At 40.2% G+C, this 16605-nt stretch overlaps 1 long non-coding RNA gene across 1 annotated transcript; it reads right to left on the reverse strand.

Annotated features, from left to right (window-relative positions):
* Positions 1–12869: 12869 nt before the first annotated feature.
* On the reverse strand, positions 12870–16344 carry LOC147870814 (uncharacterized). Its single transcript, XR_015533153.1, has 3 exons — positions 16149–16344; positions 15265–15468; positions 12870–13500 (listed from the first exon to the last, which is right to left on the reverse strand). It is a non-coding gene; the product is annotated as an uncharacterized LOC147870814 (long non-coding RNA).
* Positions 16345–16605: the final 261 nt, after the last annotated feature.

The following is a 16605-nucleotide window of genomic DNA, read 5'->3' on the forward strand; positions in this document are numbered from 1 at the left end:
TTAACAATCGGTAATTTTGTAAGTATTTTGGCTGTAAACAACGAACACGCGATTCCCCACTTCGTCTGAAACCGGAAAGCCGAGGTCGTACTTCGTAGACGACGGAGCTGAGTTTTAATTAATCTGTGAGAGGAAGAAATGCTGTTAAAACAGTGTGACGCGCAGAAGAAGTTCTTGAGAGTTTGCAGGCAGGTAGGCAGCTGTGTGATTAGATGTGAACAGAGAGCTGAAGATTCATAAAATCCTAAAACATGGCACACCGCAAAATAGAAGACTAATTAATTCTTTGTAAGGAATGACCTTATCTATGGGTTTGCATTTTCTTCAGACTACTTTGATGAATATCACAACTTTGTTTTGTATTTCTTCTTCATATCCCAGCTGAATTCCATGCTCCAGGCTGACCAGTTTGGTGACCTTTTGTAAGTTTCTTTCTCCATAGCGAACAAAGTGAAATTTCTGCAAACGAGTGACTCCATGTCTATACCCCATCGACAAATGCATTAGACAGTCCTTAAGCATTGTACGTGCCATCCCATCAAATCCTGATATCCGGAGATGGACGTCTTCTGGGTTGTTGCCCCGTGCAGTACGGTATAAGTTTACCGATGTTTCAGACGTCCCTTCTGCCTCCATCATCTGGGCGATCCATCCGTGAAACCCAGAAGACAGCCATCTTTGGGCCCATCGCCGTGAGATCCTCAAACCCTAAATATCGCGACGTGATTGATCTCTTTGAACATCTGTCGCTCTTAAACTCCTTTTCATTGCTTGAGTAACATAAGAACAACTATAATTTTTATTGTATTGTTATTAATGCTGCTTCACCTTATTTAATTTATCAAATTATTATATTTCACTTCGTTTCGCTTCATTCATTTCAATTTATTTTATTTATATATTGTATAACATTTCATAATTTAATACATATATTTATTTTTCCAGTCTATACACAAAACTTGTTTTAAAATAATGTTGTTAAAATTATTTATAACATTTACAATATAAATTGCATAATGCAAAATGGAAAAATAAATATATGTATTGATATAACACAAACATGACGCAATTAAGATATAACCTTTCATAATTTGCTTCGGAGCGTAAAATGGACAGGTTAATCCAGCGAAAATACTGGTTTAAACTTGCATTTCAAGAAATGGTTTCGTAATACCTGTCGGTGCAATCTATATGCGTTCTGCTTAAGTTATTAATGACGTAATTACGTTATTATTATATTTATTTAAGAATCTCAAATAATTTAAAACATTAATCCACTTTTTATTAAAACCAAGGATGAGAAATTAATTCTGTTGTCTTCTCAGTCACGTTTCCTTCTCATACCATATTTTAAAATATTTGCTCTTCTTTAGATACTGTGTGTGTATTCATGTGTATATAAGAAAACTATACACAGAAATATTCATTGACACATACTTCACTTCAACTGTTCTGAAGAAATAAAACAAATGCTAAAATGTGAAGGTATTACTTAAAACTTGATTTAAATGTAAGGAGTGTTTTGCGCATTCCTAAAGTGAGTTTGTAAAATTCAAATACACTTTGAAGAAAAGGGGAAACGAGATTTAATTGGCAGAATTCTTAACTTGGCGATGAGAGAAGACAGGAAATATAAGAAAATCAGCCCGTGTGTCGACGTCTTCAAGTATTACTAATTCAGAATTTAAGTATATTGGCCCTTAAGCGACTGAAGCGTCGTCAATTGGAAAGAATGCATCGCGTCCCACTAAATGCAAAAAGAATTCACGGATCCTTGAGATAACTTCATTCTAATTTACACGAAATAAGTTTTATACTCCGAAGCATCTTACACGCCGCTTCGAACTTCAGGCCAGCGGCACCATTGTCCAGTCACAGAGACCAAATTTAAGACAATTAAGCTTGCATTTAAATGTCGTCATGCGATGGGAAATTCCGGGCGTAGTCCCACTCGAGAGTGGCGGGACATTAGCATTAGGACCCGCAAGTTGTCTGCCTGCCTCATTACTGTTTAATCGCAAACCCTTTTCTGGATTTTTATGAAATTTGAATGGAGGGCCCTTAGTAAAACGTACTTACAATATACGAGGTGCGATCGGAAAGTTTCTAGACTGCGCCTATAAAAACCCGCACCATCTGCGATTCTGCCTGAATCTCTTCTATCGTCTCAAATCTCCTTCCCTTTAGCTGAATTTTCATCTTTGGGAAGAGGAAGAAGTCACACGGAGTTAAGGAGGGTCCGGGATGACGGCCGACCTTGGTGTTTGAGGCCAAAAACTGCCTAACTTTGAGGGCGGTGTGCGCTGGCGCGTTGTCATGATGCGTCGCATGTGGAGTTCTTCCTTTAGAATCAGCTGACAGGTCCCATAGCCTATCCCAACAATGTCGCACAAGTCGTTGATGGTACGACGTCGATCTTCGTAACATTTTCGGGCGTTGTGCTCGAAGATGGTCGTCTAGAACGCTCGTCATCATCGACAGAGTTTCGGCCATTTTTAAAACGTGAATGCCACACAAAAGTTTGTGCACGACCCATTGGGGACTCCCCAAATGCTTGCTTTACCATTTCATAGGTTTCCGTAGCCGTTTTGGCGAGTCTTTGGCAAAATTTGATTTGTTCATGAAAATCCGCCATTCCGAAATCGCAGGAGGGTCGGTGTAATGCCCTACCAAAACGCCCGTAACTAAGAAACAAATGCTAATTCGATGATGCCGGCTGGCACACTGATTCACTATGAGTGTAGGCGGCACCTCCTAGCGGCAGAAGCTCGTACTACATCCGGTTCGCCCTCTATTGACATAGTCTCGAAACTTTCCGATCGCACCTCGTATAGAATGGGTAAGTCTGAGCAGTGACCGTGAGTTATAAGTTTGCCTACACAGCTTAAATACATTATGTATACACTCGTTAAATACACCTCCGTCTTGTAAGAAACTTATTACACTAGACGATGTCCCAAAAATGTATATACAGCCGTCCCAGCTGTAAATTTGGTGGCCGCTTGTAAATCACTTGCTCACGGCTGTCAATTGTGTCACGAGGCTAAAGGTGGTCATTTTGAAGTGCCAATGCTGATGCATGTAATGGTTTGGTTTACTAAAATGTCTTTACTTCAATGAATATTTTATATATTGTGCATACGCAAAATGTGTGTGAACATATCTTTTTAGGACATCTTGTAGAAATGAGTGAATTGCACGTTGCAAGTTTTTGAAGGACGTAAGTAACATAACGCACATACCTTTAAAACATAAATCTCTGTAAGTAATACTTAAGTCACTGCATCAATTTATCTTTGTAGCTGTTATATATATATATATATATATATATATATATATATATATACATTTCACACAGCGGTCAAATCCTGCGGTTGTGCCACTTGCGAATAAAGTAATAAATTATTACAATGATTAATTTAGGTCTTATTCACTGAAATGAAACATGTGAATCGTTGCGAAGTAAAAATTACAGATTCCAATTCATTTAGTTACTTCCCCCCCCCCGCGCCTTCTCCACTTTGACCACCTTGCAGAGCGCGCGTTAACTGACTGACCATTCAATTACGACACATGTCAAGAGAATGTAAATTTGCATACAGCTTGCGATTTTGCGTCTCTCATTATTCTATGCACATATGAGTTGCGATCGGAAAGTTAAAGACTGTGTCAATAGCGGGCGAACCGGATGTAGTACGAGCTTCTGCCTTTAGGAGGTGCGGCCTACATTCATAGTGAATTAGTGTGCCAGCCGGCATCATCGAATTAGTATTTGTTTCTTAGTTACGGGCGTTTTGGTAGGGCATTACACCGACCCTCCTGCGATTTCGGAATGGCGTGTGCATCAAATTTTGCCAAAGACTCGCCAAAACGGCTACGGAAACCTATGAAATGCTAAAGCAAGCATTTGGGGAGTCCGCAATGGGTCGTGCACAAACTTTTGTGTGGCATTCACGTTTTAAAAATGGCCGAACCTCTGTCGATGATGACGAGCGTTCTGGACGACCATCTTCGAGCACAACGCCCGAAAATGTTACGAAGATCGACGTCGTACCATCAACGACTTGTGCGACATTGTTGGGATAGGCTATGGGACCTGTCAGCTGATTCTAAAGGAAGAACTCCACATGCGACGCATCATGACAACGCGCCAGCGCACACCGCCCTCAAAGTTCGGCAGTTTTTGCCCTCAAACACCATGGCCGTCATCCCGCACCCTCCTTAGCTCCGTGTGACTTCTTCCTCTTCCGAAAGATGAAAATTCAGCTAAAGGGAAGGAGATTTGAGACGACAGAAGAGATTCAGGCAGAATCGCAGATGGTGCTTGACAGGCTGACAAAGAAATATTTCCAGGGATGCTTCCAGGCTTCGCAGCGGCGCTGGGATCGTTGTGTTCACTCCCAGGGGAACTACTTCGAGGGTGATGGATGAATTTAATACCTGAGATAAGTGTACGGGTTTTTATAGGCGCAGTCTGGAAACTTTCCGAATGCACCTCGTATTCGATGCAGGTTCACTCAAGGGAGCGCTGTTACTCTCTGGATTTGAGTAAAGGAACTTTTACGAGGACAGGAGGCACAAGGACCAGAACAGTTGGCTTCCTTTCAAACGTCAAGAAACTGGTTCCAGATGAGCACGTGAAAATGAAAAGTCTTTTTCCTCGGTATGCTAATGTGGTATTTAATTACGGATGTTACCAAGTGGTGAGTTGTTAAAGAAACTGCGAAAGACTCTCAGCGACAACCATCATGAGTAAGCTCAGCTACCAGAGCCCCGTATCGCTCTAGATTCATGTCTGACCGCCGTTCGCATCCAATGTCTGTACGCATTGCATAGGTCAAACGAAGACTGGAGAAATCTAGCAGGCCTGTATCATACGTTTTGGGTTTAACATGAATAAATATCATTCTTTGTAAACCCATTGCTGAACTAAATATTTCTGTCCGTCTATCAGGATTGGGTCATATTTGCATATTATATCAGACGAGGCCTACTTCCACCCACTGTTTTAACCCCGCTGTAGAAAGTGTGCAACCACACTTCATGATCACATCGGTGATAATTTATTTTATAATCCGAAATTCTCGAATGGCTAACCGACGCAGTTGGTAAATTGTCTCTAATAGCGGAAGACATTTATCTAACCGCTTACATCCCAACATCGTAATCTATGTTACTCGGAATAATAGCAGGACAGCTTCAAAATACAGAGAAATATCACTGTTAAGTTCAAAAAGGCGATTATTTGGTTTGCGGTTCAACATTTAAACCCTAAAAATAATTACACGTACCAACTGACAAATGAGAACGTCCTTATGTACTGAAACTATAAGACCCATTGAAATTCAAAGGGCCCTGTCATATTACAAGGGTCCATATTCTTAAAATAAATCGCGTTTTCTCCATTGTTGATGGCTATAAGACACGCTTTACTGATTTATTCAATAATCCAGAGTTACAGACGGTTAGGTTAGGTTAGGTTATGTTAAGTTACTATGGCTTTCTTTATTAAAACTCAGGGGTCAAATTGTACGGAACGCGACAGAACTGTTTGTTATGCGTGTATTTCCAAGTTATTTGTAGTTTTATACAGCCCCGCCACACACACCGAGATAAAAGCATTTTAAAGACGAAGGCAGGTGTCAGACATTTGTTCTACGGAGTAACAAGCAATAAGATAAGAACCACGATTTACTTGAAATGAACAGATTATTTTGACTGAATAACGAAGTTGAAGTGTACGTCTTCATTACAAGAGATCTTATGTGCGGTACATATAAATGGGAGTCAAGTGGAAGACATAAGGAAGACAGACGACCTGTATTAAGAGCAGACTCATTACGGGGACAGGCTCACGGGAGACGCGGGACTTAGGGACGCTTTGGGATCGGCACCCTTCTGAACTGAAGAAACGTGAAATGTGAAGCCACGGGGCCTGACTGCAACCTTCGACCACGTCAGCAGTTTGCCCTAAAGCTGTTAATGTTAACATCGTATTCCTAACCTGTACACAGCGAGTATCTTGTGTTCCTGAGAGTTTAAAAATAATAAGGAGGGCCAGAAATGTTACTGGCGAAGAAGGTAATCATTTTATCGAACGGAGCGTAACTGAATCACTCAGCTGTAAAACTCAGGTATCACGCGCACCAACCGTAAACCAGAAGGTAGTAATTAATATATGTACATACACATTATCTCGCTGTTATCAATTCGCTGAAGTTTGTAAAACCAGATATCCTAAAACACGTTCATCTGTTTGTAGAGTTCGTCAAAACGTAGTATCGATGCTCAGGTTGTTTAAATTTTCATTAAATTTAGTATAGTAATACATGCTAAAACAAACTGGAAGAATTTAATTTTTGTTTTAAAAAATATCAACATTGACGACCAGGAATAATTTATCTATTACGTAAGAACTCCATGGGATTTCGTATTTTCTCGTCTCCCCTTCGACGACTGTATGCTGGGCAACCACACATGGATTTATAGTACCCAAGGCAATATTTTAATCCGTGCTTACAGATTCTTGTTACTAGGCAACCGTTTCATAGGTAAACAATTATTAAACGGCGCCAGGACTGTAGGAAATTGAAAAACGTTACATGTCAAATCGCGTCGTTTTCATAGCATAAATTTAACGACACTGAAGACGTGCGATGCTTACTGGAATAAACACACTCATTCTTTGCGAAATTATGAATTATTAACAAAGAATTGCGTCAATTTTTGTTTTCCAAATACACAAGGCGCGTATTCTTAATGCCTTCTTGAAGGAACACAAATCAATGCCATTACATCATGAATCGCGTAAGTTCTGTTGTAGCGTAGCGGTCTCATACGCATTGGGATCGCAGGATCGTATCCTCATGAAGTCGAAATTTCTTTTTCGTCTGTAGAGCCGTCGTGCTGTTTACTTTCATCGGAAACCGACAGGGAAATGCGTATGAAATGTACTCGACACATGAATTACTACACTCAGCCTGTAACATACAAACGGAATGTGACTCCAGAGATAACAGCAGAAATTTCACGATCCAGGATGTTGCACCTGCCACTGTCCACTGAACACGCTTCACGCCGAATGACTTACAGCGAGAGACGGGCGGGCTGGGGCTAGCTATTGTCCTGAAGCTAGACACGACGCCGTCATTTACCATCGCTCCAGTGTCTTAATCGTTGTTTGTGATCACAGCTAAACCAACTCAGCCGGATCTCTCAACAGCCAGAACCAAGTCTTTTAAACGGAACGGTTTTCGGGGATGCTTCGCGTCAAATGTTAAAAGTTTCCAACGTTTCGGCAAACATCGCAGTTGCTATCTTCAGGGTGGCACTTTCATGTATGACGAAACATTGAATAACTTTTAACATTCGATGCCGCCCGTTCCCGATGTCTGAACTTCAGGTGCGAAGGCCGAAGGACAAGAACTACTTACCTCAAAGTCATTATATTAAGCTATTAGACTAAAGTGTAAACTGAGGTTGGACATGCAGCACCCAATGGCCAGACGAGAAGTACACGGAAAGGTTTCAGCGGAGTGTGTGAAGAAACGTAACATCTTAAGGGACCCAGGCGATGATGACAGAATAATATTAAAACGAATACTAAAGAAATATGGTGCCAGGATTTGGATGGGATTTATCTGGTTAAAGATACGTTCAGTGATTGGCTCTGGTGCACAAGATTATGGACCTTCGCGTTCCATATCTTGATAATCTGAGGGACAAAAAGCTTCTCAAGAATGATTCTGATCCGTCGAGGTAAGTGCTCGAACATTTGACGAAAAGCGGAAATAAGGCCAACTGAGCACATGGTCAAATAGCAGATTTGACGACAAAGCACGAAAAATCGCAGTTTGCGAGGCGCAATCAGGGCTTCCAAGTAGGCTCAATGGACCAACAGCAGTGATAGTGCACTCCGAAAAAGCTCGCGTGCATTATTTCTTTCGAGACTTGTCCAATGCGAACCCGACGATACTGTAGGACAACCGATAATTTCGTGTATTTCCTGTCTCTGCTCAGACGAGTGCTGGGACAGCGTCTTGAAGCAGACCTGGCCGCATCCTTCCACATCCTTATCCACTCACAAACATCACCACGTTTCGCTTAAAAATATTGAGCGTAAGAAACAACATCTGGAAGCAATCTTAAATCCAGTAGATGACTGTCATAGGGGATTTCGCGCCGTGTAATCTGGTAAAAGCTGACAGACGCGTTTCACAAGTACTGACTGTCTCCATCATCAGGGCGCAACACTCCAGAGGAGAGCCATCTTCGCCGCCGCGAAGACCTAAGGACCAGGCAGCACGCCTAATTTCTGGACAAAAACCCTTTTACGCAAACTCAACACTTAAATTTGCAGTTAAATTAAGCAGAATTAAATATTTCACGCAAAGGCACGTTGTTAATTTTAATTTGTATTTTTATAATATCCTTTTATGATAGAAATCATCAGACCTTTACACTGAGTGGGGCAGAACTTCGCACCTGACACACTTCGAATCCAAACAGTTACACGTGGCCTCCACGAGAATGCTGTTTAAGCCGGGTCTCACGAAAATAGGTCAATTAGTGTCCATAACTCCATTATACGTAACCAAATTAGGGAACGGGGGAACAGACAAGCAACTCGTTAATGGCGCGCCTTCTTAGTCTATAACTTCGACACAAACTACTTGCATTAATTGCACTTAATTCTTCTACGTTCTATCATAATGAGACACAGACTTGTTACTGTCCTGTGTGTGAAACCTGTACCGTGTTCATTTCATGAAACGAGTGCTCGACTTCAATAAATAAGTGAAATAGTCTTTGTTCGGGCTCGATACGCAACGTGATTATGCTTTGTTTCACAGACTCCACGTCAAGGACACATGCAACAGACAGCCGACAGGCATAACGCGTAGTTACTTCTCTATAAACATAATAAAATTACGTTTCTTTAAAGCAATAAGAGTGTAAATTTTAATATCAGCTTCAGGTGGGTTAGTTTCCTTCAACTTGAAATATTCACAAAGGTGCAAAAGTAAAATCTTGTCCTTGCTAATGACAAATAACAACGAGTATTGGTAGATTCAAATTACTAGGTCTTCATGTAAGACGCTCGTTACATCTGTTCGATTTTAATCGATATTGAAGTGTCAACAGATTTTAGTACAAAATTTACTGAAAATAATGTCAGTGTTCTCTAGTTAATATTTGCGTACAGACGGACAGTCAGAGCGATTTTTAAGTGGGGGCTCTGCAGGGCAGTGCAGTACCAACTCAGGTTGGCTTTCAGTAAGTAAAGACGATGTAGGCAAGATGAAGGAACTGAACCACGCCCACAACAACTACATAGAATGCCATTAATGTACAGGTGTTGAGCGCTTTTAAATATTTATTTAACAAAACGTAGAACTGAAGGGAAGCATTAGCAACTGTTCGTAGCATACGCAAGAAGTGATGTAACTCCAATTATGTCCACTAGGAGCTGAACTGCTGACATGACAATAAAATGATAACCCAGCCCCAGAAGACGTTTCGAAATTCTCCTTCCAGGGGTGGCGGAAGTTTCATTTTCGCACGTCGTTTAGTTTTCATTAAACAAATATTTTAAACCGCTCACATTATTTTTGAACATCCTGAACAGATAAAATATCTATTTTTATTAGTGCAGTTTATAGACCTATGATCATATTAATAACAACTAATACAACGAAACGTATTCACGCTGGCATGCGTAAGAAAGCAGTGTAGAATAGTGTACGAAAAATAGAGTTAGAATTTATTTACAACGTTCAGAATGTTACTCCAGAAAACTGCAGCCATAATGCAACAGTGCAATAGGGCGATAAACACTGGCTTCAGTCACAAATGCCCAACAAAGCATTAAACATTTAATGCAGTGGTAGTACAGTGTTCTTCGGACGCTTTGGAAGAGAAGCGTTTTAATTTCATGGTCAAACGTCGCAGGCGCCTTGGAAATATCCCTTAATTTCAGCGCCGTGCTCGCAAATTGGTGAACTGGAGTTAAACCCTTGGGGGAGAGTGGGGGAGGGGGTTAAATCAGTGTAGAAACTAAATCGGCAAAGAGAAATTAATTTTAATTCAGAATAAGTTTTCTTGTTAATGAAATACGAATACCGTATGTTATTAGAACGGACGGAACACAAGAGGAAATACTACATACGATTATCTATTATTATTATTGTCATCCTAGTGAATAAAAATATTAATTTTGAGTTCGTATTCTCAATGCGGTGAACATGAAGATGACCTGTTTCCACGTTTGTTACATTTGGTTGCTCGTTTAATAATTAGCGGTAAGACAGTTAGGTGAAGTCATTAAAAAAGCAACGAAACACAGTCACTCAGATATAAAACCTGAACCCTGAAGATTAAATAACCCTTTCAAAGGTTAATTTCTGGGAATCTGATGGACTAGCTAATGACAGCTCCGATTACTATCACCAGTCAAATGCACGATGCATTCTGAATATATAAAATTAAAGTATTAGGTTCTTCAACGTAATATACAAACCATGTTAATAACGTACAAAACAATTTAATATGTAGCAGACATCTACGAGGTGCGATCAGAAAGTTTCCAGACTGCGCCTATAAAAACCCGTACACTTATCTCAGGTATTAAATTCATCCATCACCCTCGAAGTAGTTCCCCTGGGAGTGAACACAACGATCCCAGCGCCGCTGCCAAGCCTGGAAGCATCCCTGGAAATCTTTCTTTGTCAGCCTGTCAAGCACCATCTGCGATTCTGCCTGAATCTCTTCTATCGTCTCAAATCTCCTTCCCTTTAGCTGAATTTTCATCTTTGGGAAGAGGAAGAAGTCACACGGCGAATAAGGAGGGTGCGGGATGACGGCCATGGTGTTTGAGGCCAAAAACTGCCGAACTTTGAGGGCGGCGTGCGCTGGCGCGTTGTCATGATGCGTCGCATGTGGAGTTCTTCCTTTAGAATCAGCTGACAGGTCCCATAGCCTATCCCAACAATGTCGCACAAGTCGTTGATGGTACGACGTCGATCTTCGTGAATGGCCTGCCGAATCTTCGTAACATCACGTACTTCAATATATGAATTTAAATTATTATTAACAAATTAGCAATTCAATTAACATTAACTTTGTTTGGCGAAATAAAAACTTTCATTTGATTACCTGACGCAATACTAATAATGGAGCATATTATTTTAAATTTAAAACGGGTTTCCAAGTGTTCAATATTTCATGTATTTTCAAACAGTAGGTACAGAGACCGAGAAACGTAGGCACAATGACGAGATTAAGAATTTACATTCCTCGCTACAAAAAAATAAGAGGCAAACTGTTTTGTTATATGTTTTGATCTCAACATTTATATAAAACACATGGGAGAAAAAACGCCACAATAATTTTAACAATTCGACATTAATTCTGGACTAGACCCAGCATGTAACCTTACTGAAAATCGATTCAATTATCAGCAGTTCATTCGAAAGTCAAGTTCCGTCACAGTCAACAATAACAGAAAATCAAACGAATTCTGATAAAAGACGTCAAACGCCGAAAGGCGGGTATCCGATTTCCACCATCAGGTAGAGAGGCTGTATAACAACCAGCCCACGCTTTATAAAATGCTCGAGGCTCCTACTAAAAAACCCTGTGAAGCACGTAATTGGCAGGGACACGTCTGAACGCACGTCATGTGTGTTCCCACCCACTCAGATTTATTTTTGATCGAATAAATAGTGGAGAGGAAACTGATGAGACATATGGCGAATGAATTGGAAATTAAATGTGTCCTATCAGAACGGAGACTGCGTGCGTTTATTCCACATCACGAAAAATGCCTGCAAATAAATGCAAATATTAAAACACTAGACGTCGGTCCGTTGCATTCTAGGAAGTCGACGGACTGGAGACAGAATACCGCAGTTCAGTGGCTATGGGAGATTCCAGGGTCTTCCTTGGCAAAATGGGAACACGGCCCTACGTATGAATGTTCTGAATCATGCTATTTAAAGATCATGACGCCGCGTAAGTGGTAAATAAAGTTTCGGAGAACTTATCACCTCCATATCCATTACTCCTAATCTGAAGATGGAGGCAATTATTTCCTCCGAAACATTGGTGACCGCCTACGAGACTACACGGCGTCAAAACTAAGCCGCCCAAAATTCAAATTTTCATTGCTGTGATAACCTCAAACGTCACAACGGAAGCTTACATCCGGATATGATTGTACGTATCTTCAAACTTAGCAGATCAAACACTGAGAGTGATCAAGGCGAAAGCAAGAGCCAAAACGCTAGAACAAGAGCTCTTCTCAAAGTGAATTCCAGGACACTTTTTGAAAATAAAAATCAAGATTTAAAGGTATAGCCTTTATGTACCCACACTGACAATACAACGATGAGATGTTCTTCACGCCACTTCACGTAGGTCGCTGTTGCATTGGTGTTATCAGAGATCATTGTAACGTATTTGATCATTATTGCACTAACTTCATCCCAGCTCATACAGGTTAAGTACCTCTGCAAAGAAACGCGACCGACGAGGAAGACAGCCTGAAGAGGCCCACACTAGAGCGTGGAGAACACCGAAAAAAGTCTAGACGACTGGCTTCTCCCTGTTCTGTGTTGTGTTCCTCATTATGGTCATCACCCTGTTTCATTTGATCTATTTACTAGCAGCTCATAAATAAGGAGATTTTGTTAGGCAATACAATTGTAATAGAATCAATACAAATGAAATTAAAGCTTTTAGGACACAAAAAGAAATAAATTACTTTAAGAAAAATCGGCAAAAAAATCACGAAAATAAGTACAAATACACAGCACACACCAAACGCAACAAAGAAATAGGGTGAAGCCTCGGGTTTGGGGCAGGTGGGACACAAAAATAAAGACTTGGGCAGCACAATCTCACTAGGCTTCAGAAGGCCCGTGTCCCACAAACGTATTCTTTGCGATTCTTCACAAATCGTGTAACTTAATGTTAATCTGTGGCAAATACAAATTCATTACTGCAGAATCAAGTATGCTACTGCAAATTTCGGCAACCACACTACATGCACCAACAGATTCCTTAGTCGGGAAGCCGCAGAGACGGCACTTCACTGAGAGTATTTCGTTAACCGTAAACCGCACCGAGAAATGTTTAAGGAACTTGTCAGACATCTTAATAGCATATTCTGCAGATATAATTCGCGCACTGAAAACTTTTAGAGGAATTTCATTTTAGTTTAGCGTAAAGCGGGAGGAGTTGTCAAGTTCAAACCAAAACGAAATTCGCAAGAAAATCAATACAAAGTTTCATCAATAATGACTCAGGAGGTAACTTGAACTGGTTGGTGAAGCATAATGATGCGCAGATTTCTTACTATCGGGATCAATATTAGGTTACCGTAACCTAGAAGTTGTTTGAATCTTCTAGAAATCTAGTTTTGTGCGTGAGATTGGACTTGGTCCCTCCCGTTCTTCAGGCGCGTTCAATTTATCTTTCACCGGAGTCACTGTTGAAGTTCTGTAATAACAGAAAGAAGCTTGAGATGGGGGGCACACAAAGAGCGTGGAACGATGGAAGTTTGGTATAGCACCCGATAATGGTAAGGCGATTGCGACCGGTTGAAGTTGAAGAAGTCCTGCGGGGACAAACCTACCAGGCCACTAAATCGCTCCTGTTTGTCCTACCGGAATTCCTCCCTCAATCTGTTTTTGTGGTGTTTATGCATTGGCGTAGCGAACACTTTCACCATTTCACGGAGAGTTAGAACATCGAATACGCCTTACTTGTATAAAACGTACCAATTATTTCTATTACAGAAATAGAAGATTTATTCGTTTATAATATGTCTGTCTGTCTAGCTTCTAATGAACTCCGGAGACCCGGACGATCACAGACTAATCTGACCTCGAAAAATTAAATTAGTGACCCGATGTGCTAGCATTTTTATTACTAGCCTATTAAACAAACTGACCGCATTCAACCTGCTCAGGAGTGCAGTTCATCAGCAAGATTGTTTGAACACCACTACGGAACTCTCAAGACAATAACACATGTTGAGTTTAAAAAAAACAAACAACAACACAGCATTTTGTGAAAGCAGATTGTTCATTAATGTAAAAGTAACAGCCCGCCAGCGAATCCTTTCTTAAGCCAGATTAATCAAGATGAAAACCTTACATCATACTTTTTACAATCTTCATTAATAACTCTTAATTTTACTCTCTCAGCCAATTATTTCATTACTTTTACTAAACAGCATTAATCAACTTATCTTTATCATGAAGACGGGATGTGGCTTCTTTGAGGTAGGAACTGAATGTTTAAATATTACTCGGAAGAGCTTCGGCTTCAAAGAAAATAGAAAAATAAAGAAAAACGCCCACATTCCGAATTTCTTCATCTTTAGGTTCCACAAAAATAATTTTATGCACACTTCCCATCCCTTCCATTTGATTCCACTTTCTCCTGTCTTGACTATAAAACACATATCGAAAATCTTTAGTCATTAAACAAATAAGAAAAGGCGAGAGACAATGACTTTATTAAGTCAATTCTTCCAATTTATTAAAATATTCTTTGTGAAAATTGTTTTATTTTTCCGGAAATAAAGACAGGAAGGGTGGCATGGATATTAATATTTTCATAAAAATACGAAGAGTAAACAGTGTATTTGTTTTCAATATATATATATATATATATATATATATATATATATATATAAGATTCACCATCATTACTCGGATGTATCCAATGAAATATCAACGGTAGAATCACGAACGCATCTACTAGTCACAATCCCGCATGAACTCTACGCGAGAAATATTGCGTCTAGTGGGCAGAATTTATCCGTCACAACGCGATTTTATCCTACACATTAAGTAGTTTCCTACACGGTTTTCCGTATCTCCGCCAATGTTATTGTGGGTAGGCTTTAAAGTACAAAAGCGATCTATGACCACCTTCGTAGAAAATGTTTACTTAATTCGTCAAATGATCTCTCGCGTGGTCTCCCACAAGCTGAAGATACTATGAATAAGTTTCATCCTAATATACCACCAACTTCTTCTCACACTGACAAATATTTAGAACAAGAGGAATAACACTCAGTTACACACGTGTTGAGAAGCATCTGAAAAGGAAAAATGCATATGCCGAAAGGGTGGTTGTGTCACGTGCAATCAGTCGCAAAACAGGCATTCATGGATTCCGGTCACAAGATTCAGAACAATGAAGAAAGTTAATTTGTTTTCATACAGTATACAACTAAATTCTAATACTCACGTGTGGTGAAGGAATGATCCCACCAGTCTGTGCGGCAAAGAAACGCTTTCAGATCGTCAGCTGTTGTCCCCACGATCACAAGCGTTCGTATCACCAGGAACACGCTGAAAATGGTGACGATCACTCCAAGTCTCTTCAGAAGGTCCGGACCTGTGATGTTCACAGCTTTGGCTAACCTCACTCGGAAAATCACGGAAATCCTTCCTGGAATAAAACCACGTTTACGTTAAGACGATGTGGATATTCTCTATGCAAAGTGTGCAAAATGAATGCGCAAGACCATGTTTGTCCATCTGCATATTTAACTAAACATTTTCTCACAAGATTTCTATTAAATGTATTATAGCAAAAAATTATTTATATAAATTTCTCTAATGCAGCCCCTGTTCCCCATTCATCCCAAATAAAATTTCACATAATTTTGCAGCTCATTTTTAAGAAATACCCGCTTAAAATAAGATGCAGACTTCATTAAGTCCTACTGACTTTACCTGATATAAATTTTATGTATTAACTAACAAAAGAAAGTAAAAGATAATAAATCTATAGTCGATAACAACACATACACAAACAAAACAACCTGGTACTGTAAGTGCACGTTACCAGAAACTTTCTCGGGGCTTTCTGCCAGGTGCCAGCATATTTTATGACGCACTGATACAAACGCAGCAAACAGGCGTCTTGCGTGAAATCACCATTTTATTACCGCATGTAAGGGCTAGTTTTCCATACAATTATAAAATATGAAACACGTAGCAAAACCTGGGGAGGCAATGCAAGATTGTAGATTGTTTGTGAAAATTTTGGAACAGACTGCATATACGTCAACACTCGCCCGTGGCAAATTTGGCTGCTCGATACAGATTTTCCCTTCAAGTTCTTACCTCCATGTCTTCAGCGAGAAACCAATTTCTCTCAGCCAGACACGAACTGTGCACGTTTAGATGTTGGGTCGCGGGTACATTACTATCACCTGCAAACCATAACGCACGAATTATTGATTACGCTCCGACACACCGCAAAACGAAGTACAGAAACATACTAAACAAGAGGTAAAATTATAGGTAAGATTAGGGCTCTCACAGAGGAGTATAAAGAATACTTCTGGGACGCTGAGACGCGAAGTCTGGTAGAAGTTTGCCGACGTTTCAGGGGTGCCTACTGCGTCCGTCATCAGGGCGATGATGGAGAGAGGAAGCACCTCTAAATAGTCGGCAAACTTCTACTAGAGTACACGGTGCAAAATCTCAGAAGACAGTCATCTTTCGGTAAAATTATAATTTCGTATATTTTAATCAAAGTTTTTTAAGACAGCAGCCGGGAAGACAAAGATTCTGAACG

The sequence above is a fragment of the Zootermopsis nevadensis genome, unplaced genomic scaffold (assembly GCF_977971745.1).
Source record: "Zootermopsis nevadensis isolate Lab colony 2312 unplaced genomic scaffold, Znev_1.0 Znev_ptg000193l, whole genome shotgun sequence".
Classification (NCBI taxonomy): Eukaryota; Metazoa; Arthropoda; class Insecta; order Blattodea; family Termopsidae; genus Zootermopsis; species Zootermopsis nevadensis.